Raw genomic sequence first — 14,749 nt, 5'->3', positions numbered from 1 at the left:
CACCTAGTGCAATTTGTCCTGTGTCTGAAGTAGGGACATCAGAGAATTCGGATGAAAACACAAACAGGAGTGGAAACTGCTAACATTTGCTGACTCATCCCATGTCTAGAACAGAAATCAGTGCATCAGATTCAACTGGTAATCACTGTTGCTATTGCTTTCAGTCTGACAACGACCCAAAATCGAATACACCCCCCACTCTACTCTGCATTGCATTTCCTTTGCAGTGAAATGGGTGGGGTGGAATAATGCAGTGCCAACATAATTTGTGTGATTAATTCATTACACAAATAACTTAAGGTGTATAGATTTAGAGGAATAGGGTAGCTTTTGGTGGAGGTTGAACTGCAGAGAAATGGAAGCGGTGCTGCATGCAATGCGTGCAGGACGCAACAGAAAACGATGCTTTCTTGCAACCCCTAGCCCAAAGCCATTATGTGGTGCGTTGCCCTACTCCAGGTCCACATCATAAGATGATAAGAAGAGCCCTGCTGGACAAGGCTAACTAGTCCAGCATCTTCTCACAGTGGCCAACCAGATACCTACCAGATATCAGCCCCATCACTACGTGCCCTGGGTTGGATGAAGGAGAAAGTATAGCACAATGGCTTCAGGACATGAGATAAGTTATAGATCTACAGGTCTATGGATCTACAGGGGGAGAGAACATCATTTAGGTCCACCTGAAGGGAAGAAAGGATGATCAAGCACATCACCTTCAACTGTTCTATTTCTGCTCCCTCATTTTATACACAATACAATTATGTTTAAGAAGCAGGGCATGTTCAAGGAAGGTGTAGGGTGTATATGTCTGGATTGAGAACAGAATAACATTCCCTCTCCTCCAGAAGAGGAGCCATTCATGGCTAAAATTCTGGTCCAAGTCATTTTGCCATCTAGCAAACCATCACTGTAGGTGGTGTTTTGATGTACCTAGTGAGCCTTACAGCCCTGAAGGATGATGGCTGCATTCTTGTTGCAATCAGATTTCTGGAAACTCGTGACCTTCACAGATGGTAAGAGAACATCCTCCCTGCTTAGTCCTTAACTTGGAAAGATCATGTTCTGCCTTTTAAAAATGTAATGAGATTTTTTTCTTTCTTTCTGCACAAAGACAAAATAAAGGAAAGGTAAACATTTTTTTAAAAGAAAATGCTGGAGGATTTTGCATCCAACCCCCCCCCTTAAATAATAAATAAATAAAAATAAATCCAAGAAGAGTTTGACCTTGCTAAATAGAGCCACATGAAAATAATAATAATCATTTTGAAAATATCTCTTCAAGCCTGACAAACCTGACAGGCTGTTTCCTCTGCATCCAAGCTTGACTCTTGCCAGTGCATTTAAGGAGATCTGGCAAGGGGGGAAAGAGGCATATAAACCACATGATTCATTTTTGTGCTAACCAGATGGTAGTTTGGTTTTTAGGGGGAAAAACTGATGCAGTTGTAGCTTTCTATTCTCTCTCTCTCTCTCTCTCTCTCTCTCTCTCTCTCTCTCTCTCTCTCTCTCTCTCTCTCTCTCTCTCTCTCTCTCTTTCTGCAGCACAGCCTACAAAAATAATTGTAAAGCAATACATATTGAGGTAACAACAACAGCAACAACTTCACATATGCACATGTGTCTGAAACCCTCAAGAATCACTGCCAATCAGGGTAGATAATACTAAGCCTCATAGACCAGTGACCAGACTCAGTATAGAGCAAGGTCCAATGTCTTTTCTACTTAAAAAAACAACAACAGCTGTGAACATTTGACTCCTCACTGCAACCACAAATAGATCCTGTGCTAAAATGGCTAAGAGACAACTCTTGGTTTTTTTTCCCCGACCCTAAAGTGTAGGGTCACAATTTGACCCTGAAAAGAATTAATTGGAAATCTCAAACTCCTTACGAGAACGCGGTTCCAGTTCTAGCTAATGGCATCTCAAGCCATATTTGCTTAGAAAATATGAAGAAAAACTGCCGGCTCAAAAAGAAAAAGAAAAAAAAAGAATTGGTCCCAGAGTTTTCATCTCTTCAGGTCTAGTGGTTACTCCTACTAGCAATTAAATTGCCTGTCAGGAGTAAAACATTACTTTAAAAACAAAGGAGATGGATTACTGATAGCTGCTTGCTGTTTACCCCACTTCCAAGTGCTGACATTTAAGCTGGTTCTATTCCCCGACTCGCTCTAGCATTTTTCAAAACAAAGCAACAGTAAAATGGATGGTCCTTCTGTTCAGCTCAGCAGCTGCTGCTTCCCTTGACATTGCAAAGCGACGGCGCTAGCAGGGCTTAAATTTTAAAGATTCAGGAGAAAAGCCTGGATGCATTTATTAGGCATTGTTTGTGTGTGTGGTTGCCTAGTTCTTGCCACAGGACCTTCCAGCTCCAGAAAGTATCAAATTTATCGTACTTTTGTTTCATACTTAAAGACTCAGGTAAAGGTAAAGGGACCATTAGGTCCAGTCGTGGCCAGCCCTGGGGTTGCAGCGCTCATCTTGCTTTATTGGCCGAGGGAGCCTGCGTACAGCTTCCAGATCATGCGGCCAGCATGACTAAGCCGCTTCTGGCGAACCAGAGCAGCGCACGGAAACACCGTCTATCTTCCCGCCGGAGCGGTACCTATTTATCTACTTGCACTTTGACGTGCTTTCGAACTGCTAGGTTGGCAGGAGCAGGGACCGAGCAACTGGAGCTCTCCCCGTCGCGGGGATTTGAACCACTGACCTTCTGATCGGCAAGTCCTAGGCTCTGTGGTTTAACCCACTAGTTTCCAAATCAGCTCACACTTAGGGCTCCACCAGACTTCCTTTTGCATTTTACAGGCACAGGCCTGAGCGTTTGTCGACCCATAGCTTTCCCTGGGAAAACTCACTGTTTGACACTGAATTGGAACAAAAGGCACTCGGTTTTTCTGCAGATTGCAGTTTGTTCCAATTCAGTGGCAAGCGGTGGGTTTCCCCGTAGCAAAAGGTCACAACTTTGGCGGTATAAGGCCTTGGGCAGAATCCTTTAGTCTATCTTCCCTAAATTGGGGGTGGGGCGTGCAGTGGTGACCCCCCTCCTCTTTGCAGCAGTGATACCAGCGTTCCCTGTTAAAGGGGTAGTTTTGAGGGGAGGCATAGAGGTTGTCATTGCTCTCCCCTGCGCTGGTGGCATAACGAGGGTGGGCTCTCTCTGCTTGAACATATGTTCTCCAGAGCCAGCCCCCCACACTGGATAACCCTGATGTTTCCCAGATCCCCAGTGGGGGACTGGGAGGGATAAACGCCCAGTGCCTGAGCCAAGGTCTACCCACTTCTGAAACATAACAAAGTTATGGCCAATTTTAATCCCATAGCACGTTGTCTTGAGTCATTATTTCACACAGTGGCCGCCCAGGGTTTGGGGGACTCCGCCTGTCCACACTATGGTTTATACTGCTTGGAGAGGTGTTTATCTGGAAGATTAGGGGCATTTCCAGCTGACCTCTTTATTCAGTATTCATTGTGATTCGTTTGCAGGGAGGTTAGATGACAATGTTTTAAAGCAAGTGTTATCACACAGCATTCTAGTGCATTTTCCAGTTACTTTCCTTACTGCGAAATAACACACACAATACTCAGAAAAACCCCTGATTTGGGGGGAAAGTGGGTTTGTTGTACAAGACCTCCCAATCAACTCTCCTGCCTAGCAACACTGAATAATATTTTACTAAAACACTTTCTGCTAAGAACTTACTCAAACTTTAAGATTGGCACCAGAGAACTTGATCTCTGGCCTGTCATTGGTTAGGACAAGTTTGGCAGGATCAGGGCTTTCTTGGTGGTAGTGCTGCGATGGTTGAACTCTCTTCCTAGAAAAATCCATCAAGTTTCTGCTCTAGACAAGTTTTGAAAACCTATTGTGGGTGTTGTAGCATAGGCAGGGGTTTGGACTAGATGGCATTTGCTGTTCCTGCCAAGGGCTTGGAGAACCTTTTGGCCTGCCAAATGTTGCTGAACTACAACTCCCATCAGCCCCTGCAAAATGACCAATGGCTAGGGATGATGGGAGTTGTAGTTCAGCAACGTCTGGAGGGCCAAAGGTTCCCCACATGTGGTATATAGCATTGTAGTCATGTGTGTGAAATATGAATCAAATAGATTCTCTCAAACATGATCCAGTCCTCTCAGCTGACTATACCAAGTGTTCTCTCTCTTCTCTCTCTCTCTCTCTCTCTCTCTCTCTCTCTCTCTCTCTCTCTGTGTGTGTGTGTGTGAGAGAGAGAGAGAGAGAGATTGTGGATTGCTATTTGACGGTGCCTTCCATCAATATGATGTCCCTTCTGGAAAGTTTGCATTCCTGATGATAGATCATCACTGCTATGTAAGCTTGCTGCCATGTATATTTTTCACATGGAGAATACTTTCATATTAACCCACACACCAGTGTAAATTCTGGGGTAGTACACTATTCATAAGACGACTGTACCATGCCAGGGAATGCTTCCCTGAGTCAGCCATGAATGTGTGAGAGAGGCAGTTCTAGAATAGTGTCTTTCAAAGGGTGTGGCGCCTGCACTGGTGTGGCAGGAGAGAATGGCAAATGTGGCAGGAAGATTCAAGGGCAATCAATATTATATGTTGGGAATGATTCATGTTCGTACATAGATGCATTTTTTATTATTATTTTTTTACTTTCTGGATGTTCCATGTTCACATCATACAGTAGTTGTGTTCCGTCTTATAAATCAAGCACCGTTATGAGTTGTCTCCTTTCGTTTCCCAATATATTCCTTATCAATAACAAATTTGATGTGGCGCGAGCAGAGTTTTATTCTGAAAATGCGGTCCAGAGGGGGAAAAAGTTTGAGAACCACTGTTCTAGAATGATAGCAAATCTTGCTGATCGATACCCTTGGCAACCACCACATATCTTTGTTCCCAATCTGCATTAAAGGTTACATGAATATATAATACCAAAAAACAAACTCCCTGAATAATAAATATATTAAACACCGAAACAGCTCCTCAGGAGTTGTTTTCAGTCACTTGGGTAAATAATGCATGTTTTATAAATGGATCCTCCCCTACTTTCTCCTCCAGCATAGAAATTAAGTGTAGTTATTAAGCACTGAATGCTTCCTTTAAAATGACATTCAGGGAACAGACTCAATCCCAAATGCCAAGGAAGTTTCACAACCAATGTTCACTTGCACATCAAAACCTTGCTGCCACCTTCCATGTTACGGAACTTGTAGTTTTTCAGTTCATGTGTCACGGAATCACAGAACTGGAAGGAGCCCCTACGTTCTCCTACAATCTGGGATGGTTGTCCTCATCCACCGAGGGCACAGCTTCGGAAGGGACGCACATGGAGCGGTGAGGTTGTTAGGGGACTCTTGCCTAGCCAGCCAGATCAGCCGAATCAACCCTGGCGATCAATTGGGTGACAGATGTCGCAGCCAGATCGCCCTCACATCCAGAAGGAGCCACTCTGGTCAGGAAGAAACAGAGCGCAAGGAGTTTTGATTAAAAAAAGAAGAACAAAAAAATGCTTTGTGCACCCGCATCTAATCTTGCCCCTTTCAAAAATTTATTTATTAGTGCGTGTTTTGCTTTTGTCAATCTATCAAAGTATAAAATAAAATAAAACCGGAATCAAGAGGCTTTCTCAGGACGGTGGAGGGTCTGGGTGCTGTGTCCTGCTGTTACAGTGGTTGTGACACCAACTCTTCCTCTGATAGGAAATGCTCTGCAGTGGGTGGGTGATTGTGACAAAAATGGGGGGGGGTGTCGAGGAGGGTCAGTTGTGGGGAGTGAGAAATGTCCCTATTTTCATCTGACAGATACTGGAAGGTATGTAACAACCTCTGACCGTTAGCCATGCTTGCTGAGGCTGATGAGACTTGCTGTTCCACAACATCTAGGGTGTCAAAGGTTCCCCACAGTCATTTCCGGAGAATCACAATATATTCCTTTTGTACGTTGCAGCATGGAAAACAGGGAAAACAGGAAAACAGGCTTCAGTTTTTCTACCTATTTCTCAGGCCACTTTAGAACTTCTTTGAAATTGTGGGTGTGAGGCTGAGCTTTCCTTTTCATTAACATCTACCCAGCTCTCAGTAATTTCCCTGCATACCTGCACTTCCAGATCTTATGGGTAAGGTAAAGGACCCCTGGACGGTTGAGTCCAGTAAAAAGTGCACAAAGAAACTTCTCTTCCCTCTTCACTCCTACCTCCCAAATATGTCATGGGGTTTCCCTCAGCCTTCTGGAGCAGCCTGAGAGGCACAGGAACTCTTAGGGAGAAGAGAGGAAGGGAAGTCCTTGCACAAATTGGACAACTTCATTGGATACAATGAATAATTTTTGAAAATGTTGTGTTTGCATGTTCATATATCGGCATTTGGGATGTGGGTGGCGCTGTGGTCTAAACCACTGAGCCTCTTGGGCTTGCCAGTCAGAAGCTTGGTGGTTTGAATCTGCACAACTGGGTGAGCTCCTGTTGCTCAGTCCCAGCTCATGCCAACCTAGCAGTTTGAAAGCACACCAGTGCAAGTACATAAATAGGTACCATTGTGGCAGGAAGGTAAACAGTATTTCCGTGCACTCTGGCTTCCGTCATGGTGTCCCATTGCTCCAGAAGCAGTTTAGTCCTGCTGCCCACATGACCCAGAAAGCTGTCTGTGGACAAATGCCGGCTCCCTCAGCCTGAAAGCGAGATGAGTGCTGCAACCCCATAATTACCTTTGACTGGACTTAACCCTCCAGGGGTCCTTTACCTTTACCTATTTACAAACAGGCAGCAAATTAGCATCCTGGAAACGCCAGCGTTTTAAAATTAAAAAGAGAGCCTGCCACCTTCATGGCTGTAAGGAGTTGCTCAGACATTTACAGTGGTACCTCGGGTTACATATGCTTCAGGTTACAGACTCTGCTAACCCAGAAATAGTGCTTCAGGTTAAGAACTTTGTTTCAGGATGAGAACAGATATCATGCTCCAGTGGTGTGGTGGCAGCTGGAGGCCCCATTAGCTAAAGTAGTGCTTCAGGTTAAGAACAGTTTCAGGTTCAGTACGGACCTCCGGAACGAATTAAGTACTTAACCTGACGTACCACTGTATTTAGAAGCACTTTCCCACATATATGTAAAGGTTCTGCGAGAAAAGTACCAGGAGAAATGTTCGCCTCTTCATCCTCACAAAATCCATCTGACAAAATGGAAAGAATTTCACAGCTGCAGCAGAAGCATACAGGTGTGAGTGCATTTTAATGTGCTTGAATCCTTAAATGGCGTGTTTGGAACCAGCGTAGCATTAATTGTTCTCCTCAAGTTCTAAATGGCACAGCAGACATCGGAGTTCTCGAGGAAACTGAGAGAAACGTTTGCCAACTTCCAAACTTGAAACAATTACCTTAGCTGAGAGGGAATTGCTTACGCTTGCTTCTCTCAGAAGGTTTCTCTCTCATTTTTTTTTAAAGGGAGCACACAGGCAAGAAATCACTTCTTTCTGAGCCGTGGGAGCACTGTCTCTTTTTCTCAGCTCCCCCACGAGCACGGCAAGCAGGGGGCTGGGGCGGTTAAGCTCCAACTGTCAAAGAATCATAGTGATTTTGCCGAGCACAGCAGGGAGGCAGTAAGACTCCAAGCTGTTCTCAGTCAGGAGGGGAAGTGTGCTTTAGTCTCAGTTTTCCAACAGTTGCAGCAGGAAAGGGAAGTGAAGTGGATGCGCTGAGCTTGAAACTTCTCTCTCTCTCTCTCTCTCTCTCTCTCTCTCTCTCTCTCTCTCTCTCTCTCTCTCACACACACACACACACACACACACACACACACATAGAGAGAGCATTTTGAGAACACAGGTTTCTATGACTAAGAAAACTACCTTCTTTGAAGAATGGCTTCTTTTTATGGTTCTTAGGTTAAGAAGAAGAAGAGGAAGAGGAAAAGGAAGAGGAAGAGGAGGAGGAGGAGGAGGAAGAAGAAGGAGGAGGAAGAAGAAGGAGGAGGAGGAGGACCATAAGGACCATTCACACAAAACAGGTCCTCTTTGTATCTCCGGAATGTGTGACTGACTCACATTTTCTGCCAGAGGGTGCTCAAAGTGACATTAATGGCTGCTGCTTCTATTTTTTCAAAGCAACTATGTTTTGGTAGTCTTAATATGTTTTAATATGTGGGAGTGGAGACGCGGAAGGAGCATCTCCATGCCCATCGCTCAGCCAGGACACTGACGTCCTCCTCTGAGGGCCTTCTGATGGTTCCTTTACTTCAAGAAGGGTAGCTACAGGGAACCAGACAGAGGGCCTTCTTGGTAGTGGCACCCGCCCTGTGGAATGCCCTCCCTTCAGATGCCAAGGAGATAAAGAACTGCATAACTTTTAGAAGACATCTCAAGGCAGTCCTATATTGGGAAGTTTTTAATGTTTGATGTACTGGGTTTTAATAGGTACTATAATATGTACTGTGTAAGCCACCCAGAGTGGCTGGGAAATAAAATAATAATAATAATAATAATAATAATAATAATAATAATAATAATCTAGGATGCCCCTATTTTCAGAGAAATGTTGGAGGATATGAAGTGAGTTCTCATGATAGTTTGCCAATAACAGAGTTTCTTATGCTTCATTGTCCCCTGGCCCGTGACAGAGGTCTCAAACAGCCAAGCCTTCAGGTTAGAATGGTTACAATAATTTTTTGGAAATTATTGTGATTGTGTGGATCCCTTCTACTCTTCCCCTGTGACTTTCTGCTTCAAATAACTACCTTATTGCAAGAAACTTGGCAGAAAGAGTGCTGTATGACTCAACTTTATTGTGAAAAGAGTGACTCAAATGTTTTAAAGTCTGACAGAAGTTTCCGGCCAAGCTGAAATGTATGAATATACAAGGAGCTAATTTTTATTTATTTTTTTAATCCCGGCAACAACTTTGCATTGCAATACAAATACTTTAATGCTGAGACGATGAATAAGTAATGCTGCTGACGAATGCAGAAATGGTCGGTGGAGGTTATGGAGTTTTGGCTGTTAGGAGTTGAGTGTTAAGTGTTTGCTTTCAACTGCACACAGTGGTTATCTGTTACCCTCTCTCCTCCTTCTAAATGCCCCCCCCACCAATTGGCTTAGGGAATTCAGAGGAACCCCCATAACAGCACCCAAACGGAGGAGAAGGGATATCTTTCCCCATCAGGAAAAGCATAAATGCTCGCAGTGCCACAGCAATCTGTTAGAACAATTTTGGATACTTCCCATATTTGTGGGTTTAATACAGCATCATATTCTTCAGATGCACTAACTCCCTTTGCATCAGATACAAACCCTAATCAACTTCGTTGGACTGGTCATGTTGTGTGGATGCCTGATTATCGTTTTCCAAAACAACTGCTCTATTCCCAACTTTAAAATGGAAAGCATCATGCTGGTGGTCAACAAAAGAGGTTTAAAGACTCTCTCAAGGCAAATCTAAATTTTTTTAGTATAAACACAAACAACTGGGAAACACTGACCTGCGAGAGCTCCAGTTGGAGAACAGCCTTTACCAAAGGTGTCATGGGCTTTGAAGATGCTTGCACTCAGGACAAAAGAGAGAAACAAGCTAAGAGGAAGGCACACTTGGCAAACCCTCACCATGATCAACTTCTGCTCGGAAACCTATGTCCCCACTGTGGAAGGACATGTGGATCCAGAATCAGCCTCCACAGTCACTTACGTGTTTATGGAAGACAATCTTACTCGGTTATGAGTGACCGGCAAAGAAGAAGAAGATTCACCCTAAAGAGCTACAATTCTCTGAGTAGTTTAACAACCCATCACTCTTCCAAGATAACTCTAACATGATGGTGTACTGGGAAATGATATATAAAGAGATGGGGGTGTCTTTTTTAAAACAAACAAACAAACAAACACATTTCCCCCCCCAAACCAGAGGCATTTCTTCTGGGAATAGTACAGAGGGAAGTACCCAGGAGTCAGGAAAAATTCTTTATGTATGCCACTACAGCAGTTCAGATCTTGTTAGCCCCAAAATGGCGGGTGAGTGAGGTCCTTTGAAAGGAGCGTTGGCTATTAAAAATGATAGAATATGCAGAGTTGGCAGGTCTAACAAGTAAAATAAGAGAGTAAGAAGATCCCCTGATCTCTATAAAGAGGAGTGGAAAAGCTTTGTGGAGTATCTGGAAAATAATTATAAACAAGTGAAAACACTGGAAGCATTAAGGTAAATTCAACAGTATAATATATATTAAAGGAAGAATAAGGGGAGAAAGTGATCTAAATGGATATATCAGAATATGCAGGGATGGTGGGAAAATTAAAGAAACCTTGGAAGAAGGAAGTTGTTGAATGTTTTCATTAAAAGAAAGATATTAATGGTGGAGATGTATATTTGAACGTGAATGTGATTTTGGAAATGGTAATAATGAAAATTATAAATATATTTCTTTAAAAGAAAAAAAAGAATAGCCAATAGGTATCAAGAGCAAAGTTTGAAGGGTGTGCTATCTCTGTGTTTCATCATATCAAATAATTACAAGTTGTGTTTTAATTAACCAGACCCAAGCCCAGACTTTACCAGTGAATAGAGGCATTTTATCAGAGTTATCTTATTCTTGTGGACTGCATAACAGTTCATCTTCAATATACTCTACCTTATGGGATGTTTCAGGGTACAGGTGATTAGATTTATTACAGTTTTCTCATTTTATAAGCTATTACCACTTTAGGCCCAGGGAAAAAAATGCATTTTAAACTATTTAGTTTATAGGCAGATAAATTATACATGTATTAACTCTATTTATTTCTTAATGTAAAACTAATGGAATAATTGAATTATTGATAAGACATTTCAATGTAATTACATAAATTTATGGCAGACAGAAACACTACTTGCGGCTATGGGGTGTGAATGAGCGAGCCTGTGTGTGGTATCTGGCAAAAAAAGGGGAAGAGAAGGCAAATCTATTCTGAAAGGCTTTGCTTGCATCCAGACATAATATGGATTACTGCTTTAAAATAAAAAAGTGTAAAGGACAAAGGAGGCAAGGCAATTCTGTTTGTTTAATCTGAATGCAAGCTAATGCAGCTTTTTCCAGATTCACTAAGCAGCTGTAGCGTTCATAAAGTTCGGACATTTTCGCCAGAGGTGATGCACCTGTGGACCTCCAGAAATGTTGGACTTCAACTCCTATCAACCCTAGACAGCATCATCAGTGGCAAAGGAGGACAGGGGCAAGGACAGCTACTGTAGGAGGACCACAGTTTCCCACACCCTGATTTACACAAATGTTCTAAAAGGTCCTCGTACCGAAATTCATCAGTCGGAAAGGCATACAATTATGGTTGGGGCTGCAAATGTAGTTGCGTGGCGATACCCGCCCTCTCCCACAAAAGGAGTAAATAAAGACACTGGACACCAGAATTTAGGTTAATGGGCGAAAATGGCCACAACTTTATTGATTACAGGTAAGAGCGGTATTGGCTTTAGGCATTGGCCCTAACAGACTATCCGGTCTAACCGGGAAGGGTTAAGCACCAATAGGGGGAGCCCCCGAGATGCACATCCCTAGGCGCTCCCCCAAGGAGTTACCGCTTGGGGGCGCGCTTTAGGCCCTGGCCTCCGTAGGTTTCGGACGAGGCGACGCCCCCCGGAGTCCTTTAATGAACTACCCATCCAGATTTGGGGGAGGTGATGGCATTCCTCCCCCCCAACATCATTTGCATAACAATACCCCTGCCAATGCCTAACTGCCAAAACCCGAAGTTGTGACGTTTGCTAGGAGAGAAAAGGGGGCGAGTCAGGGCTGACCTGACCTTAAGTGCACCTGGCAAGCCCACCCACAGCGCCATCCGATTGGCTGGCGCTGTGGGTGATGAATATTCATGAGCTGGGGGAATCCCTGAGTCCCGCGGGGCTGACGCAAGCCCCGTGAGATTGTAGTAGGGGCCGTGAGCCCGCAACCCCACCCCCTCATTAGGATGGGAGTGGGTTAAAGCTTATGTTCAGATTATGATTTGTATCTGGTGCTTCTTCTTCTTTGGCGATCACTCACAGCCAAGTAAGATTGTCTTCCATGAACACAGTTTTAATAATAATAATAATAAATAATAATTTTTAATTTATATCCCGCCCTCCCCAACCGAAGCCGGGCTCAGGGAGGCTAACAACAATAAGATAATAGAACATTCTAAAATCATTTCATTCTAAAATTAATTCAAATCAAATTGATGGCAGCCATTGGGCTAGAGTTCTGTGAAGATTGCCAAAGGAGGTAGTCAGGCTGTGCCCTGGCCAAAGGCCTGGTGGAACAGTTCTGTCTTGCAGGCCCTGCAGAAAGATGTCAAATCCTGCAGGGCCCTAGTCTTTTGTAGCAGAGCGTTCCACCAGATCGGAGCCACAGCCGAAAAAGCCCTGGCTCTGGTTGAGGCCAGCCTAACCTCTTTGTGGCCTGGGACCTCCAATATGTTTTTGTTTGAAGATCGTAAGTTCCTCTGTGGGACATACCAGGAGAGGCGGTCCCGTAGGTACGAGGGTCCTAGGCTGTAAGTGAGTCCGTAAGTGATGCAGCTCAAAATTTTTCACCTTGGTCCTTGATGTCCTAGCCTAGCCACTGCTGCCATGCCTGCTCCAAATTAACTATGGGTCAAGTTAGTCTGATCACATGTCTAGGTGTTAGCTTCCCCAAAGAATCCATGTCCCACCGGCATCACCATTTGGGGAGTAACCCATCCCATGGTGTTACTCACAGTCTCTCTCTCTCTCTCTCTCTCTCTCTCCCCCCCCCCCTGCATCAACTTCCTACAGGGCTTTCAGAGGCAGTGGGTGGGGTAGCCGAACACCCCCCTCTGTAAGGCAGTGTTACTATATAAGGGAAATTGGAATAAGGGAAGACCTGGATGGAGATCATAGAATAATAGATTGTAGAGCTGGAAGGGTCTATGAGGACTATCTAGTCCAACCTCCTGCAATGCAGGAATCTTTCAAGAGTCTCATGCTCTACCGATTGAGCTATCCCTCAAGGGAAAGGAGGGAAATAGCTCTACCAAGCCCAGTGATGATCCCTCTGTTCTTCCCATGCTGTTTCCAGAGGAAGTTTTAGACAGCAAATATGGAGCAGATCAAAAAGTTTGACCAAACAAATACAGCTAATTTCCATCACAATGCGTCATTAAGTTCTTGAAACTACTGAGCATCATTATTCCAGAATCCAGACACCATGTATAGAATCTTCGAAGCCAAGGTGTGCACCTGAGACTCGGCTGACCTGGGTTAAGCCCCAGTCACTCACCAGGCCATTATAATTCCAAAAAAGAAAACATTATGGATTAGATGCATCCAATTATTCCTCTGCTTGCTGGGTACATATCGTTGTTTTCATTCCTATGATTATGACAGGTCAGTAGTGACAGAACCCGGAGGAGCAGTCCTTCTGATAGGAGGACAGCTCTTGATTAAAAAGTTGCAGCCACATCATTTTCTGAAGAGAGCAAAGAGAAATAGAGAGAACTGGGCACGATTCCAGGATGGGAGGAGTGGTTAAAAAGCCAGAGGTATCCAGAATATTTTCACAGTATAGTAGCATCCTTCCTCACATATTCCTCTTCCCTAAGAATAAATTTTCATTTTTTTAAGACTGCTGTGCCAAAGAAATGAATAGCTGGCTTAATTTGACAGGCATCGCAAAGGAAAGAGGCCCTGCATGTGAGGAGATCCAATGTATAATGCATGTTTGATTTATTGCCCTTCTGCCCTCTTCTGTGTTGCCAGCTCACTTAATTTGCTTGGTTTGGTTCGTTTGGTGTGACATGCATGTGGGAAGAACTGTGCAAAAGGAAGTGGAAGGGATTGTGGAGATGGATCTGACGGAGCAGAATGCAACGGCCAGATTGTTGAGTGGAGCACCTGGGCATGCACATATCTCACCTGTGATGAGGGAACTGCTCTCTGATTAGCCACCTGGCCATGTTAAGCCATGCCTTGTTTCTAATTTATAAAGCCCTAAGCATCTTAAAAAGTAGAGACATCACCTTGCCAACAAAGGTCCGTATAGTAAAAGCTATGGTTTTCCCAGTAGTGATGTATGGAAGTGAAAGCTGGACCATAAAGAAGGCTGATCGCCGAAGAATTGATGCTTTTGAATTATAGTGCTGGAGGAGACTCTTGAGAGTCCCATGGACTGCAAGAAGATCAAACCTATCCATTCTGAAGGAAATCAGCCCCGAGTGCTCACTGGAAGGACAGATCGGGAAGCTGAGGCTCCAATACTTTGGCCACCTCATGAGAAGAGAAGACTCCCTGGAAAAGACCCTGATGTTGGGAAAGATGGAGGGCACAAGGAGAAGGGGACGACAGAGGACGAGATGGTTGGATAGTGTTCTCGAAGCTACCAGCATGAGTTTGACCAAACTGCGGAAGACAGTGGAAGACAGGAGTGCCTGGCGTGCTCTGGTCCATGGGGTCACGAAGAGTCGGACACGACTAAATGACTAAACAACAACAGCAAACAACTCAAGAGCAGATTACCTGAAGGACCACCTGCCCTCATATAGTCCTGTAAGGTAACATAGATCCTCTGGGGGAAATTCTACTCATGGCATTTAAAGCCCCCCCTTCACTTCCTTTCCTGTTCGCGCCTCTCATTAATTCTTGTGCGCTTGTGCGTCACGGGATGGGCTATTTCCAGTGGCCCTCCCTCTGAGTCCGAGCTTAAACGGTCAGTCTGTGTCTTCCCCCTTGAACTCTCCCCTTCCTTCTCCTTGTTCTTGGAGCTTAGGCTTCTACTGCAACTAGGCTGCTCCTCCCTCAT

General features: G+C 44.2%; 1 long non-coding RNA gene across 1 annotated transcript; it reads left to right on the top strand.

Annotated features, from left to right (window-relative positions):
- Positions 1-9,805: 9,805 nt before the first annotated feature.
- Positions 9,806-13,948, top strand: LOC309360397. Its single transcript, XR_014164099.1, has 3 exons — positions 9,806-11,240; positions 13,339-13,493; positions 13,576-13,948. It is a non-coding gene; the product is annotated as an uncharacterized lncRNA (long non-coding RNA).
- Positions 13,949-14,749: the final 801 nt, after the last annotated feature.

This window comes from Podarcis melisellensis (assembly GCF_964234715.1).
Source record: "Podarcis melisellensis genome assembly, chromosome: 17".
Classification (NCBI taxonomy): Eukaryota; Metazoa; Chordata; class Lepidosauria; order Squamata; family Lacertidae; genus Podarcis; species Podarcis melisellensis.
This window is presented reverse-complemented; position numbering and strand designations above follow the sequence as displayed.